Source organism: Carassius carassius, chromosome 4 (genome assembly GCF_963082965.1).
Source record: "Carassius carassius chromosome 4, fCarCar2.1, whole genome shotgun sequence".
Lineage (NCBI taxonomy): Eukaryota > Metazoa > Chordata > Actinopteri > Cypriniformes > Cyprinidae > Carassius > Carassius carassius.
Window position 1 is genome coordinate 37389368 of NC_081758.1, and position 12082 is coordinate 37401449.

A 12082-nucleotide genomic window follows, 5' to 3' on the forward strand; every position below is an offset into this window, starting at 1 on the left:
GTCTCTCTCTCTGTCAGCAATTTAATGCCTATATTTTTCAGTTCATAACTTTATATTTTTTCATAAAACATTTATTTCACATATATAAAACCATGAACTTCAACTGATAGCAAACAAGAAACAAAAATGTTATGTATTATAATTATGTGAAGCACATACAATATTTTACTTATTGAAGATATTATAGATTTTAAATGTAAATTATTCACTCTTGTTACTTCCAAAAGTGTTTGATTGTCAATTTAAATGTATTATCCTGTTAAATTGAATATAATGTATTTAATGGTAAGGTAACACGCAGTTCACTCCACTTTTTACTGTAGCATTTTAACATTACATTTTCAGTTCAAATGAAAAACATATACACTGTATTTCTCTTTCTGTCAAAAAAAAAAAGTTGCGTACCTAATTTTTTTTTTCTTTATTGTATATGTAACAACCCGTGTGAATGGTGACAAACATGCATTCGGTAATGTGTCTCACTTTAAAGTGTTAGAAAAAGTCATCAAAATAATGCAGTAGGCTACAGCACAGAATTCCATTAGAGAATGACAAATGCTTCACTCAGTCTGATTATGATGATATTCCGGCCCCGTTCCCACACAGGACAGGGTAGGTTGGGGCGGGGACCAGTTTTAACTGCTTTTGTGAGCCACCGGTCCGCCTCATCGCTTTACCGATACCCATCAGGAGGCAGTATATCCTCTAGTGCAGTGTGTGTGGCGTACTGGAGCTGAGCACCTTTGTCTCTCTAACAGAGCTTCACTTTAACAGGGTGCGCGGGGTTCAAGTTGCTGAGACGGAAGGGAACCGCTTTGGAGAAGTAAATCTGGACGGCTTTAATACACCCTCCCTCTCTAGAACTTACAAAGGGAGTGAACGAGAGAGTTCCGCTGCGTAAACCGACACCGACCATCGCGCCGCTCGCTCGCTCGCTCCTAGCCGTCAAGAAGGAAAGCATGCTAGAAAACACAAGGAGCTGAGTCTTGCTTTGGAAAATGTGGGATTTTTTGTCTTTGTGTTGAAATGGTGCTCTTATAAGACCAAGCGCTGTGTGCGTTTACATGCGTTTTTGGACGCGCTGTCAGCCCGTGAGCGTTACGCACTGACTCGCCTGAGGTAAGTTTGACGCCTCCGATACAAATACAACTGGATTATTGCAGTGTTCTGATATTGCAGCGTTATGTTCTGTTATGAAGTGACGTCACAGCGTAACATAGGCTAATAAGTGTTTATTTTTTATTTATTTATTTTTGTTTATTGTAAAAGCGATTGGGTTGGATATTTGATACCGTCAGTCAGTCAGTCGGCGGAGCTCCAACTGTTGCCATATTGTTTAGATAAGTTTAAAATCCTTATTTAAGACGATTGGAATAAATGTAAATGACAGTTTGTGTCACTTTGGCTAATTTAACTTGGCGCAAACGCAGTGCGCTATTAATTGGACTCACATCTCAACGTGCAAACAAATTTGACACTTAAATCTTTATGTGCCAGATTCGATTGAGTGAATAACGCTGACGGTGTATTGTATATGTTATGGGATATATATATATATATATATATATATATATATATATATATATATATATATATATATATATATATATATATATATATATTTGAAGCACATCAGCACTTTTTTCTTAGAGCAATTATATCGTTCCTGCCACGTTCACGGGGCAATAAAACGGTTCTCTGAGGGAATATTGACTGAAAAAAAAAATCACAGTGATGGTAGGATACTATGTGATGAGCGTATTCTGTTTAAATTATATGTGAATCACTAAATCATGCTGGAGATTTACCAGCAGCAGATGTTTTTGTGCTGTGACACAAGCAGAGCGCGTTTTCCGTTTTTTCCTTCTTGTGACTGGTCGTCTATAATGGAATAAGTGCGCACTGCATACTGGAGATTACAATAATTACAGCATGCAGTGGACACTGGTGTTTATAGGCTGGGCGCTCATTCAGGAAGAGAAATGGTTAAAGGAACAGTTAACCGAAGAATAAAAAGAACACTGTCATTATTTTCTCACCTTCATGTCTTTTCAAGCATTTACAACGTACTTTCCACTGTGGAACTTAAAAGGAGACATTTTGGAGAATGTCTTGAACACGGTTTTCCATGCATTGACAAAAAATTAGTGACTGAAGGTGTCAAGTCTAAAGCATGATGTAAAATATTCATAAAAGTTGTACAGTACCTTAAAACTTCTGAAAGATTGAGACAGAAATTTAAGTTGTTATTCAGTGATCTTACCCTCCCTTGAGTTGTTAATAGCACCTTGGATGTTTGGTTTGGTTTGTTAACAATTCATTTAGATCAAGTTTGTGAGCTGAGTCAAACTTATATAAATGATGTGTTCATGAACAGGTCATAGCTAGTTCTCTTGTGTACTTGTCAAAGAGCACTAGGATGGATGCAAGAACCTTTTTAAGCTTACAATTTGTCCAATTGGTCTAATAAAGCTATTGTGTTCTTCAGAAGACTTTGAAAGGGCAACTTTTGTGATAGTTTTGTGGTGATTTCGTGTTCTTATTGGACCTTCACATCTACATTTGCATTTATTACTGCATGGACCAGTCATTTGTAGAGGTTTGGATTAATGGTGAGTATATGTTTACAAAATATAAATTTTGGGGTGAACTATCCCTAAAAAAGTTTTAAGGTGAAGTGTGTTTGCAGATTTTGTGAGTGATCATATATTGTAAAACCTCTTATGAGGTTCATAATTGGTCCAAGTCACCCTAAAATGACAAAAAGTGTATATACAGGTTGAAAACAATGTGTGTGAATAGAATTGTATAGCTTGTGTGTGTGTGTGTGCGTGTGTGTGTGTGTGTGTGTGTGTGTGTGTGTGTGTGTGTGTGTGTGTGTGTGAAATAGTGAGGTACGTGTGTATCATCACATCCAAAAACAATCGATTGTCCATTATAATATAGTGATTCATGCAATGTCTGTAAGCATCGAGGAGACTGGAAGCCTCTAACAAAGCTCTTTATTATTGTGACGTGGGGCTGTCATACGCTCTCGTCATTGTCCATTAATGAACAGTGGAGGCAGAAGAGAGCGGTAACTGTATGATTGTGCTCCATTCATGTTTGTTTCCAGCCTGTCCTGGACTGTGTTACCGCATTAAATGCAATTGGCAGGGAATAGCTTGCTGGGGGCCCATACACTGTCACCCCTTCAGCCCAGATGTTCCTCAAACCCATTGAGAGTCAAATTGGGCTCCTGGAGGGAAGATCTTCTCATTGTTGTACCACAATGGACTCACATCCTTCCTTAGTCAATAGTGCCTAAAACTCAGACACAAACTCACGGAGATTCCCATTAAAGCCTTAGTACATTAACATGAGGGATTCACAAGGACAGGGAGCGCTGTTTGTAGTCTTATCATCCAGTGTTTAATCTGAAATGTCTGAAAAATCTGAAAGATTTTGTTATCAGACTCTTTAAAGTGAGGTCAGTTAATATAAAAACGTTCTTCATGGGATAACACCTAAATGAACCCATTTGATTCAGTTCAAAGAAATGATTATATGCAGCTGAATTAACCCGGTTACTCAAATGTAAGAATTTAAAGGCTCAAATCAAGTAGAAATATGTCTTTTCAGCTGCACATGTTCACTTTTATAGTATTTATATTCCAAAATGAGTGCTATCCTTCAGCTTTCAAAGCTGTTTGACTAGATCCAAGCCACAATTTGACTTTTTATGCAACTGTAAAGATACATTCATGTTAAAATGCCAGGTATAAACCATTCATATTAATTGGATCATTGGAACCGCTCTCATAATTCCCAGTTCAAAAATTTATTATAATGTCAACAGCATGTGCGCAGAGCAATCAGAAGTACCTGTAAGGAATTCGAAATCCTCTTTTCTAAGCCATCCTGATCGCTCTCTATCAACCCCTGCAAGAACTCATATCACATGAATGAATTATTGGATTACATCCCTGACATCACAAAGCAAATGTTCTGGCCTTGGGTCTTGTTATCGTGTGGTTTTGCGGAAACCGTCACACAATTAGCACATGCAGCTAACCAACGTGGCGTGTCCCTGAACCGCTTCTACACCAAATGAATAGAAATCAATTGGCGAACGCGATGCCTGGCCTTGTATAACACCTTCCGTCCTCTGGTTTATGTAAAGTTTGTTCCCTATTCAAGCCCATACAAGGGTTATTTGTCGTTCTTTCTCTGCTAGGAGTTGATGTGTGGTGGCCGTGCATATTGACCGCGAACCTTTCGACTAGAACCCTCATTATTCTCTATCAGTGTGTTCTCCTATATGCCATTTCCTCTCTGCCTCTAGTTAGTCTCTCTGTTTTCTGGCTTCCACCTATATTAGTAATGAGCGCAATGGTACTCCAAGAGTGTATGGGTCTCGAGAGAGATGTGTAAAAGTGGAGGGGGGTCATGCAGTCAAGGCGAGTCCGTGGTCTGGAGTGGACCCAGGCGGATGGCTCGTCTGCTGAGACGGGTGAGTTAAAACAGCAGGGCTGGGGATGGACATGGGTGATGTTTAGATAAGGGGATGGGGAAGAGTTTTAAGAGCTGCATTACAAATAGAGAAGAGATTGCATGAGTGTTGTGTGTGTGTGTGTGTGTGTGTGTGTGTGTGTGTGTGTGTGTGTGTGTGTGTGTGTGTGTGTGTGTGTGTGTGTGTGTGTGTGTGTGTGTGTTTGGATGGAAGGGCAGCTTGTGTGCATTTGTGTTAAGGGTAGTGCTTTTTTCCACCATCCCCCAGTGTGTTTACACAAATTGGAATGATGTGATGCTGCTTGTGTGTGTGTGTGTGTGTGTGTATATGTGCTTGATGGTGTGTGCGCAGCTGTGGGCCAGAGGTGGAGAAACATGTCCACAATGAGCTGTGAAAGTGATACAGACTTGACAGTTTCAGAAAAAAAAACACATTTAAAATGATAGTTCAGCAAAAAGTTAAAATTCTGTTGTTTACTCTTTCATATAATCTCAAACCTGTAAAACCTACTGTATTTTCTTCAAAAGGCCAGTGTTATTTTAGTAATATTCATATTCTATTGTAGTATTTATAGCTATTTATTATCTTTTTTTTTCTTTTTAAAGTACAGGTATATCTTTTATATCGCTTTTTTTTTTACAGTTTTAGTTTTAATGACTGTAGTACTAGAACTTTAACTTATTTTACTTTTAAGTTTTTAATGTACACACACATTTTATAATGATTTTTAAGCTGCAGACCAGAAAAATATTTTTTGTCCATCCAATGAAAGTCAGTGGGGTCCAGTGATGTTTTGGACCCCATTGACTTCCATTTTCCAGACAGAAACAGTCTTCAAACTATTTTTTTTGTATTCATACAGGTTTGGAATGGCATTAGAGTTCATTTCCAATGGCAGAATTGTAATTTTTCATGTTCTATCTCTTTAAAACATACAGTGTAGCTTACTAAGCCACAAAATCCATTTTCGGGTAGCATTCCCTGACCTCGTTTTGCTTCCTCCACCCTGGAGCTCGTTTTTTTTGGTGCTGAGATGGATCCATCAGGCGATTTTTCGTGTCTTTTACGAGCTGTGTATGGAGGCCTCACAGAGAGGAAAGGTGGAGAGCGTAGGCCCTCTCGTTTGCTAGCAAATGACCAGTATCGACCATCTGCTATTTCAGTGTCCTTCCCCGCAGGCTCTGCCAGTGATTTTTTTCAAGCTGTGCATTTGTTGTATATGTATGAGTGCAACTTCATGCATTTGTTTTTGCAAGGCTTTTCGTCTAGACCATCCTAAAATTAGGGTCAGATCTTTGTTTTTCGCCATTCAAAGCTTGGCAGCCACAGGTAGGAGCTGAATTACTTTAAATGGCCGGTCAATAATTTCCTATTGTGTGAGCCATTTCCAAATGACCTTTTTGAAAGTGTGTTTACAGAAATTTTATTTAGAAGTGCAATCACATGTTCTGAGCTTTTGCTTTGAGCAAGTGCAGCTTTTCTCCTCCCTTGCTGCTCTTTTCTGTCTCTCGCTCTCTTCTACTCGTGCGTTCCTAACAGATGTTTGCCCTAATGCATCTCAGGCTCAGGTTGTTTACTGATCTCACATCTGATTTGGGTGCTTCAAATCTCCCTTTGCCCAAAATTAATGTGTGTTTTTTCTCCTCAAATGCCAAATGTATTTGTTTAAGTGTATTTTTGCACACAATAGAGTTGGAACGGTGAAATCTCAAGCCTGTTTAAGGGTGTGTTTGGCATTTATTTCAGCATGGGCTGTAATGTGAACGTTGCAATGTTTAAAGCCCATCTGCATCGATAAGCAGTTAAGAGGTGTTCAGCCTTTATGGTTTGTATTATTAGTGATTTTAGGATTCAAACAAACCTGCAATCCTAAAAATTAAACTTAAGTGCGTAACTTGTCCCACCACATTTGTTTTATATAGACATTAGGGCTGCACGATTAATCAAAATAAAACTAAAACTGAGATATGGCATAGTGCGATTATTAAAGCGAAGTCTTGTGATTATAAAAAACATGTGCTGCATGTTTAAGACTCAAGTACAACACTGTGTTTTACAGGAGCAGATCATTATCTCCTGGTGTTTGCAGCGACTCAGAGCGGCTCAATTCACAGTAAATGCTGCTCAACATGAACTCCATCTCTACATCTGCTCTGAGTATTATCGCTTTAATGTGCATTTGGGAGCACAACATGCACAAACCATCTTCCCATGAAGAAGCACTTATCAACAAAAAGGAATTTTAAGTGTTTCTTATATATATGTATATGCCTATATAAAATCACAAGATTTTGGCTAAGCACATCAAACTTAGATTTTTTCCCCCAATTTTATAACAGTCACAATTTTAATTTGAAAAATGGCACATTTTGGCACTCAAAATTTCTTCAGAAAAAGTGGCAATCTAACTCATTTTGGCATTGTGTCGCCCATAATGCCTTCCCGTGTGACTTAAAGATTGAACCATTAGCAGCAGGAAACACCAGAGGAACAAACATTCAAGCACTCCAGCTTTCACACAAACAATAAAAGTGGCTGTATGTTGCCATTGGGGCAGAAACACAGCCAGGGAAACGGCTCCACAGCTGGGCTCGGCCCCCTTCCCTTAACCCTCCCCCCTTCCCTTGGGAGATACGTCTGCATAAACCTCCCCACACAGGCCCAGACCACCCCAACACCACTGCCTTCTGGTGTAAGGCAGGTTTCTGTGCCCGTTTCTACAGCTTTATCCCCAAAGCAGATCCCCCCAGATGTGCAAGACCTACAGGATGGAGTAACAATAGTGAGGCTGTTGTACCATGAGACCCTGGTGAGGCAGTGTGTGTGAACGCTTAGCCCCTCACCCTCCCCCATCTTCTGCTGGACGACCTTTAACCCTTGTTCGCTACATGCTGCACACCTCCTGCTGCGCCTCTTACATGCTGCTACACTAGCTCTGTCACTCAGAAAGACAGAGACTAATGTAGACAGAGAGAGCAGAGAGCTCATATAAAATGGAAGGAAAGAGAGATCAAATGCAAATGCTACTGGTGGACAATAGTAATGCATCTGCAAAATTCCTATTTAAGCCTTAGCACCATCAGAAATCACTTTGATCATCATATTTACGTCTGTGCAGTAGAGAATTTTTAAAGCAATAGTTCAGCTAGAAATGAACAAAACCTTTCATTATTTATTCATTCTCATGTTGTTCCAGACCTGTGTGACTTTATTCTTCAATGGAACAGGATACTTTTATGGTGCTTTTTGTCATTTTGAAGTTTGACAGGTGCTGGTCCTCACTCAAAATAACTTTATGGAAAAGAGTGGACAGGATATTCTTTATAAAGCCATGCGTTTTGTTTGGAATGACAATCAAAATTAGTAAATAATGACAATTTATATTTTGGGGTAAACTATTCCTTTGTTATTTCATTCTGTCTTGTTTTATTTTAATATAATTTAGAATGTTTTATTTATTTATTTTATTTTGTTTCTCTAAAATCTTATTTAAAAAATGTCATTATGTTAATGTTTTTGTTGTTATAATTCATATTTATTATTGTTATAAAATATAAGATATCATTTTCTCTTCGTTTTTCATATTAAAGCTATGGCAATATAGTATGTAAAGTAAATTTTATTTAAAAAAAAATGTATCCAAATTTTTATTTTGGATTGAACTATTCCTTTATTCATGTAATATAATCTTGTTTTCTTAATTTGATTTTCTTTAGTTTGGTTTAGTTTTTCTAATATTGTATATTTCTTATGTTTTTATTTTATTATTTAAATTTGTCCTCCCTCTTTTTCATATTGATGCTTTGGTAATATTGTAGGTAAAGTACTTTAAATGGAAATTGAGGAAGAGGAAGAATTTCTTTCCAGAAGAGGAAAGAGAGAAGGGAAGATAGAGGAGCAAAGCATGGGAGCACCATAGACACTGGACCTGAGAAACAGAGATAACGGCCAACCAGAAGACAGCAAATACAGCATCAATCTCCCAAGTCACTCCTTCTCTTTCTGCTCCTCTGTCCATCTCTTTTCCCTCCAGTGAGTCTGTTTTCTCCTGGATACTCATGCCGAGTGCTCCTGTGTGTTTGCAATGGACCCTTTCCACGTGATGCTCACTTTTCCTTTGCCTTGCTCTCACTCTCACTCTCTTTCTCTCTCACCTCTCCACCACACATGGAACAGTTTTTCTAGGAGCTTATTTTTTTGCGCCTATTAAGCAAAGTTCCTTCTCACACACAAAAAAAAGGCAGCTGTAGAAAGAAAAACTCTCTTTTTATTATGATTGTATAGCACCACTGCAAAACAGACGGAGAGATTGAGAAAGGGAAACAGAGACAGAGAAAACCCCCCTGGTAAGCCGTGGCTCCACACATAAGAAAATCAATAAAGCATCCCTTTAAAAGAGGTTGACGTATAATGGAGAAAGACGGGTGGGAGAAACAGACCTGGTCCCATGGATCCCTTTCTGCCCTTTCTCTTTTTCGTCCGTTCCACACCATCCATACTGTGAATGTGCGACACAAAGCATCAAAACTCCATCACTGCCATTGATTCATCATGAATGTGTGTTTGTGGTGAAGGTCTCTTGTTAATTATAATTTGTAGTTTCACAATACAAGCGGTGTCAAGAACATCTGTAATTCCTATCCGTTAGCATTCCCATGCATCTCAATGGCAGTTGTTCAGCTTTTATCCAACCTCCAGCAGTCGTAAACTTGGCATATACATGCAGGATGTCTAAAAGATGCTGTGAGAATTGTTCACAAGGTATATAAATATAAATATATATATATATTTAAGGAACTTTATTGACCAGGATGTAAATCCTGAGTGACTGCGTCTAGAGATATTAAATTTTTAATACCTCTCCTAGTCCATTGTATCAATTCAATAGGAATTTGGTCAACAGACTTGTAAAATCTATCTAAATATCTAAAGTAAAATCTAAGTTAATGGTTTAAATGAACCAGTTTTGGGGGTGTTACTATTTGACCTGGGCTGGGTTTTCCAGAAGCACCACATTCTAATGCTGCGTTCAATTTTCCTCACAACCAAGTGGACCATGTTCCAGTAGAGAAGTCAGAAAAAAATGTAATGGAGTTCACTCATGTTAGCATTAGCAGTGTTAGCAAAAACAGCAAGCAGTACACCATATTTTGTAACTGCAGATACTCACATACACTATAGCAATGTTCACAGGTGGAGGTTGAGCTGTAATTAGTGTATGACTCAATAATGGCACAGGAATATTACAGAACAGTATTTTTAGTTTTCTCTTACTTTTTACATAGGGAGCAGCCATCTTAAATTCTTTGAGCGAGGCGGATTGAATTCCAAAGAAAGAAATTTGAATTTCATGACCATTCCACCATTCTATTTGGAAACACCCGACATGGAGCTCTGAATTTCCTACCACCAAGACTAATCGAATGCAGCATTTGTTGGTTGTAGAGTCACAATGGTCTCTACAATGAGACTTAAGATGCTTTTGGGAAACGCAAGCTCTGCATGTTTTGAGTACATTGTCAAAACTAGGGTTACACAATAAATATTTAAAAATAAAAAGTTGTAAATAATCATTATTATTAGGATATTATACAAGTTAAGTATTTCTACTTTTTTCATTGCTATGATCTATTATTGGATTTTTTTAAGAATGTATGCTAATTTAATCTCATTTTGACAACTTCGTAAATGTAGTCTTTAGCAAATTTTACAACTTGCAGAAAAAAAAATGATATATATATATATATATATATATATATACTAAATATACAGGGGCCAGGGACTTGAAAATATTATTATAAAAAAAAATCATGACATGTATCAACCATATACATATATATATATATATATATATATATATATGTTTATTTATTGTACATTATAATATTATGATGCCAAATTTTTTGACATTTAAAGGGATTGATTTTAGATTTTAGTGATTTATTTTAATTTTAATCGACCCTCACCTGTATAGACAACGCTACTTATAATGGATGCAGTCTAGTTTTGTTTTGCTTACTTGCAGTGTAGAGTGTGTCATTTAAAATAATGCGATCTAGTTTTCCCCTATCCACTTGATTATAATGTGAGTTTTGTTGCATCGCATCATACCACATGCTGAAAGAGTCCGCTACGGCAACACAGCATGACATTACTTCTCTGCCTTTCTCTCTCTCTGTCTGCCCATCCAGCCTTCTGATGCTGTTATTGAATCTGTGCCGATTTAATTCACACAATCCACACACCCCCTCCTCTCCCTCAGGGGGCTTCTATTTAATTAATAACGCAGGCTTACCATTAAAACACTTTTTGTTTGTGTAGGTGTATGTCTGACAGAGTGAGTCTCATGGCTGTTATGGTTGTGATCGCCGTGTGACGCTGTGTGTGCACTTGTATTGTTGTTTTGGTGGGGTTCCCCTCCCTGCATTAACAAAGCATTATTGTGTGCGTGGTTATTGTGGTGGGTTAAGCTGTGCTCAGGGCTGTCATGGGTAATCTGCAGCGCTTCATTCTATTAGTCTGTACCTGGAGATTCAGGATTGGTTTACATATTACTGCTGGATTGTATATCACATATATAGTGCATTGATCGATCGGATCATATGTCCTGGATTGACACCAGGTGTTGATGGAATGTAACTGCCGGTGTTTCTGTAGGTATGCTACTATTTTAAGGAATGCACATTATATCGGTTAAACTATAGATGTTGGTCAACATCTGTCTGACTGCAGAGAGTGAAAGACACATTACCATTCAAGAGTTTGTGGTCGGATGCTTTTGAATGAAGTCACTTATGTCCATCAAGCCTGTATTTATTTAATCGAAAATGCTGTAAAAATATTAGCGTGATATTAAAATATTTTAATAATAACTTTTAAATATTTTAAAATGTGATACATTTCTTTCCTTCATTTCAAATATTAATCTTTTGTAACATTTTAAATGTATTCCAATTAGGGCTGGGACAACGCGTCGAGGTCATCGATGACGTCGACGCAAAATATGCGCATCGATTCGTCGACCTGTTTTTATTTCTCTAAAAAACGTTTGCAAAACGTTTACCTTATGTGCGCTGAATATACGCGATGGCTGGATCAACATTCTGTCCAACGTTATATAACCAATCCAGGGGTTTTTCTGCATTGGTCTTTTTTTTTTGGCGGCTGTCAAAGCCTTATTTGATCGGTGAGTGATGTAGAATAGAATGACTGTTCTGCGCCTGACAGGGCGCATACGAGAGAGAGCCCCGGCTGTGCGCACGCTCACTCACAAGTCTTCAAACAACACGAGCGCTTCTTGCTCTCTCTCTCCATCGTGCATATTAATCAAAATTATTAAACACGATAGAAAAAGGGCGAAACACCCAAGTTTCAGACGCGCTCGCGCACTCACAGTCTTCAAACTACACGAGCGCTGTCTTGCGCTGTCTTGCGCTCTCTCTCTCTCTCTCTCTCATTAGACACAATAGAAAAAGGGCGGAACGCCAAAGTTTCACGTGGAGCATTCGGAGATTTTTTTTTCTCCATGACAGGCTGCTGGCTTCCACTGTTAATTTTTATTTTTTATTTTTTGGAAAAGCACTCTCTGTA

The 12082-nt window shown here is 38.1% G+C and overlaps 1 protein-coding gene across 1 annotated transcript in view; it reads left to right on the forward strand.

Moving 5' to 3' along the window:
- Positions 1 to 669: 669 nt before the first annotated feature.
- The window catches only part of sema4c (sema domain, immunoglobulin domain (Ig), transmembrane domain (TM) and short cytoplasmic domain, (semaphorin) 4C), a 53213-nt gene continuing 41800 nt past the window's right edge, over positions 670 to 12082 (forward strand). The window contains exon 1 of the mRNA XM_059548693.1: positions 670 to 1119. The gene's annotated coding sequence lies outside the window, so the exon portion shown is untranslated. The remainder of the gene's footprint in view (positions 1120 to 12082) is intronic.